General features: G+C 45.8%; 1 pseudogene; it reads right to left on the bottom strand.

Annotated features, from left to right (window-relative positions):
• Positions 1-1,746: 1,746 nt before the first annotated feature.
• On the bottom strand, positions 1,747-5,133 carry LOC120840497 (annotated as a pseudogene).
• Between the last annotated feature and the right edge of the window lie 400 nt (positions 5,134-5,533).

Genomic DNA, 5,533 nt, shown 5'->3' with positions numbered 1-5,533 from the left:
TCTTTTTTTTATATAACCTGGAATTTTATACTGCCAAGTCAGTTATCAAGTCTTGCTAATAAAACCTTTAAAAAATAAAATTTACCTCCAAAATGTGTATTCGAAACATGCTTACATTATGATACGTATAACCTTTTGATGTTTTTTTTTGTTCCTGATACAAAGCCCACAAAGGTGTCATAAAAATGTCTTATCCTATATTTACCTAGCATTATCTGCGCATTTTGTGTAACAGTATTTTTCTTGTGTTTAGATTTCACGCCTAAATTTGAGACTTCTAAAGTACACTGGTAACATTACTTAAATGTCCGCTTAGAGAATCGTATCAATGAATTTTCAGGAACATGCCATCCGGGTCCTCAAGCAAGTGAACTTTCCTCGTAATATCACAACAATGATGTCATTTGCAATGCCGGTTCTTCACTACATCCTGCAACCTGGCTTTAACGAATCTATTACAATTCTGGAGAACGCAACTTTTCACAAGTACGAAGATTATGCTCCGGTGAGTTTTATTTTATGAAACATGTTTTATTTTAATTGATGTACGTCCTCCTTTTTTAGAAACTTTAAGTTTTTAGCAGTGCTTAGTTTGAGTACTATTTGTCGGGCATCTTAAGTGTAAACTCGAAGGATAAACCTATTTCTGTATACTAGATTGGTGTTTTCATATCAACTAGGTGCAGCTTCTGAGTTTAATTTCTAGGTTTGCCAGAACAAGTTAAATTTGAAGGGTCAATCCTGAAATGACAAAGGGCGCAAAAAGCATATCTGTATTCATTGGATATTTTTGGATAGTTGGGTGCTAGATATTCTTACCAAATATTGTATATTATATGAAGCATACACGACAGGCATTTTAATTCACAACCGCATTTATAGAAATAAGACTTAATCGCATCGACTTTAGTTGTCGAATTCAATGCGGTCATGTAGATATTTATTTATTTATTTTACCCGAAGGGCAGAAGGGGTTAAGGAGGAGAGTGGGAAGAATAGTAGTAAAAATACAAAAAGAACAAGGTATATCATGCTTAAACAACAGGGTACATGAAATTGGTCATAGATGTACAAAAAAGTGCGTGGTCATTAATTGATGTGAGCGACATCGGTAATTGGTTCCACTCTTTGGAAGTTTTGGGAACCAGAGCCATAATAAACGTTAGAGTGGCAGACAACGCCTTTGTGGTGTGTATGAAGGACGTTTTGCCTACGACTGCGCAGCCAGGGACTCCGCAAGTAGATTTTGAGGGGGGGCTGAAGTCAAGCATTTCGTTTTTGTATATTTCATTATAGAAGACGAGGGCTTGAGCCGAATTTCTGTTGTTTTATTTTTATTTATTGTTTATTAAAAAATCAAATATTATTTGCGCGAAGTTCCTTACTTAGCATGTGCAATTACTTTTCCCTCTTGCTTTATAACAACAGTAAGGAGTTTTAGTGGCTCGTACGCAATACATTTGCGGGTCGGAAATGCACACGCGTAGAACGCAATATAGCGTTTGGCGCATGTACTTTCCGACCCTCAATGCTTTTACGTACGATCCACTAAAACTCTCTAATATCCCGAAAACGCTCATGCATAGTGCTTCAGACAATTTCAAAATTCCTACAAGGATACACAGCATCGAAAAATTGAGTTTGTGGAGAATCACGTTTATTATTCTTGAAATAATCATCCAAAAAGACATCCACGCTATGAAATAAATGAGTAGGCCAAGATAATTAAATATGTACAATGACATCTTAATACGTATTTTGAAAAGGCGCACAAAAGTGTGATGAAGGAAACAGATCCATATATAGGCCCCAAAGCGACGTTTGTTGATCGTCTCGAGGAAGACCAAAGATCGCCGTTCGCTCAGTAGTCCTGGAGAAAACTTCCTTGATGATGTCGTCGAGGTTGAGCTCGTCGTTCTTCCTCTTTAAATGTGCAAAATTAGAAGGTGTGTTAGCCTCTCCTGAATCATGCGGCTGCGCAGATGCGTTTTAATTCGGCGTAAGGCACTAAACGAGCTCTCCCCAAAGCGACAGAGGCAGTCACAGAATGAAGAAGTTTTGTATATTTTATGACTTGGTCCAGGAGGTCACGAATTTTGTCACATTTTGCCGGTAGTATCCTCAATATGGCGTCAATTGTGAGGGGATCAAGGTTGCATAAAACAGCCGGCAAAAGTAAAAGCTGCACAGAGAGTCGGGCCAGATCAAAATCTCATCCATGCAGCTCCCCTCTTTCAGGTCATCTGTTGTGAACTGTCTTCCCCCAGCAGCGTTAATCAAAATGCTCTCTAGTGTTACTAGCCCCCCCCCCCCTCCCCCTGCATCATAGCAGGCTATTCAAACCGCCGTTGAGTTTCACTCAGAATGCAGTCTACAGCCGCAAAGTACTCCTTCCGTAAAACGGCCTTGCAATCAAGTACAACTAGCGGAGAAGGTTTGTTGGTCATTTCAAGCCTTTTTGGCGGTTTTGTCGGCCTTGCGCTGCGAGGGTCCTTCAAACCTAGCCGCATTGAAGTTGAGCTCGCGCAGTCCCACAACTCTTCAAACGCGAATTCAGTCCATAGACGGGACATTACATCGCAGCGAGTCTCTGCAGCCTCTTGATACCTGCGGCGCGAAACGTTGAAAGTTCCGGTACCCTTGCCAGTTCTTCGCATGGACCGAACGAAGCTATAGAAATGTTTAATTCTAGCAACGTTTCAGACATTTTCAGAAGCCTCTCATCACCCTTCAAAATAGCCCTGCTGTTGTCTGAAATCGTATATTCTGCGTGTAGCAGCTCGTTCTGTATCTCCTGAACTCATAGTTTTCAGCGAACCTTCTCATTGACTTCATTCTGAGAGTCCACCTTGTTGGAGAAAGCGGAAGAAGGTTATTTGGCGTTGATCCGGCCTCTTCCGCCGCCTCGCTGACTGGAGGAATTACAATAGATGAATAAACAGCTTTGCGTTTCTTTGAAGTCGGAGGGGGGGGGGGGGGGGGCTTAGCCCCATCCTGAGAAATCTTGGGGGGGGGGGGGGCTCTGGCTCCCCCTGCCCCCCCCCCCCCTGGTTCCGGAGTCCCTGTGCACAGCAGCCCGACAGTAGACGGCTTCCCGACAGTTCCCAAGTGAGAAATGTTTCGTCTTCGCACTCCGCACCACGCCAGCAGGTCCAACTAGGCCAAACGGCTGGGCATACGGCCACCCTGCTTGCGGGAGGCGACAGAGCGGACCTCCCACGACCAACGCCGCAAGAACACAGCCCTCTAAGGTTCATTTGCTCGAAGCTGGTTAACTCTAACCGCTGTTAGAAGTTGACCGCATTTCCCTACCCAGGTACGTTTTAGTACCTAGCCACGCTCTACAAAAACTGAATGCACAATTGCTTCGTTTCTTCTTATTATGTGCTAGCTCCCGTCACCTGCCTGTCGTAGCAAACTGATAGCCTTTTAGGAAACTTTTCGCTAGGCCGCCGCTGATACAGGGGAGACTGGGACGCCGATCCGGGACGAAGATCTCATGAACGGAGCGGATAACGGAGAGGACGACGCGACGATGGACGAACACTCTTAAGACCACGGGTGGATTCTGCCCGGGAGGCGGCGGCACCTCAAACCACGGCGAGGCTCTCATCTTACTCGTTTTGACCTGGAGAAGTTTGCCGTCATCATTCAACCCACAGGCCTGGTAGATCTGACGAAGTCTCGACAATTTCCCGCCAGTTGTTGGAGGTGGCAGGAAGTCAAGTAAGGGAAGATTTACTGAGTTTTACGAAGAATCTTAATGCGAGTGCCATTGTTATCAACATTCACGATCGCACAGGCATGAAAAACATTTTGAACCTCAAGGAGCTGGACACGGACAAAGGAAAACTTAAGGTGTACGTCTAGCTTGCGACCACCGGGGCTATGGCGTGGGGCGTAATCCATGGTATGGAGCCCGGAGAGACTACAGAATACGTACTATAGAGCTCCCACGCTGATTGCCTGGCGTCACGTCTGTGGAACCACTTGGAAACAAGGTCACTTTTTTGCTGACGCTTGAGGGTGAAGGAAATCCACGTGCAATCAAGTACTTCGAACGAAAGAAATTTGTGCGCTCATACTGCCCCACGGCGAACTTCTGCAATAGCTGCCAAATGCTGGGGCTGTAACGTATCTTATCGGCATGATAAGCGGGACGGGGCGCATGCCCAGTTTTTGGTGCGAACTCGATAAAATGCCACTGCACCGGCCATGGGAGCGCTTTTTGCTTGAGATGGCACTGAAATAAAGTCGCCTGCCAGAACGACGGTGTCGTTACTCCGGCCATCCCGGCCGAAACGTTACAGCTGGTGGCAGCGGTGGGATGAGCGACGCCAGGGTCCTGCGGCTTCGGTCGGTGAGTGCTGGTAGTTTTTCCGAGTTTTCGAGTGTAACTTTGTAAGGTTTTGACCGGATTTCGGAAAAGCAAAATACCGCAATGCTCCATTTTTGTTTGTTTCTCAAGCAAAGGTGCCCTGGACATCGATAAGATTACGAAGCCTCGATTACTAAACCTAGCGGAAGAGCTGGGTGTAACGGTAATGAAGTCCATGAGAAAAGCTGAAGTAATCAAAGCAATTAAAACTTCCAGGGCCGACCTCGACGAAATGAAAATGTTGGGATGAGGTCGAGAGGAAGCAAAGACGTGAGGAAGCGGAACTCCAGATGATGGAGGCAAAATTGCAAAAGTCGTCTGATTAGGCCAGAAAAGTGGGAACTTTAGACATCAGAGCTTGTTTGCAGCCTTTTCGTGTCGGATGCGACCTGGGTTTATTCCTCAATAATTTTGAACGCACTTGTACCAAGCTGGGGTTGGCGGATTCCGACTGGGGACAGCGACTTCTCAGTGTTTTGCCCGGAGAGGCGGCAGACGTTGTGGCCCCACTCGACCCAGACAGTGCGCAGGATTACTTCAAAGTGAAAGAAAGCCTTCTAAAAAAGTTCAGGCTTTCCTCGGAGGCGTTCCGAGTAAAGTTCCGAGAAGCTACGAAGCGTCCCGAGGAAAGTGACAGTGTATTTGCGTACCGTTTGCACGGTTTCCTTGAGAACTCGCTTCATGGGGTTAATGCGTGCGAGGACCGCGAAAAGATTCTGGAGTATATCGGTCTCGAGCAGTTTTTTTAATTCCATTTCGAGTGGAATGAAATTGCGGATTCAGGACAGACCAGACGTTGTCTCCGTACAAAGGGCCGCTGATTATGCTGACGAATACTACTCCAGGCACGAAAATGCAGCTGCACAAAGCAATTCATATAGCCGAAATCAAAATCGTTCAGCTTATCGCTCGGTCGAGCACAACAAAGCTACAAAGCCCGACGTAGGCGGAAAGGCAGCACAAGACGAGATCAAAAAGAAAAGCCCAGATAAGAAATCAACCGAGGCCTTCGAAGCACGAAAGCCCATTGTGTGTTACCGATGCAATCAGTTTGGGCATCTTGCTGTGGGATGCGTGTTCCGAAGGTTTCGAAAATGAATTTGGCACTGGAAGCAGAAGACGAGCTTCTAAAACCCTATCTCTATGACATGATGG

This window comes from Ixodes scapularis, unplaced genomic scaffold (assembly GCF_016920785.2).
Source record: "Ixodes scapularis isolate PalLabHiFi unplaced genomic scaffold, ASM1692078v2 PGA_scaffold3__209_contigs__length_174095766, whole genome shotgun sequence".
Lineage (NCBI taxonomy): Eukaryota > Metazoa > Arthropoda > Arachnida > Ixodida > Ixodidae > Ixodes > Ixodes scapularis.
This window is presented reverse-complemented; position numbering and strand designations above follow the sequence as displayed.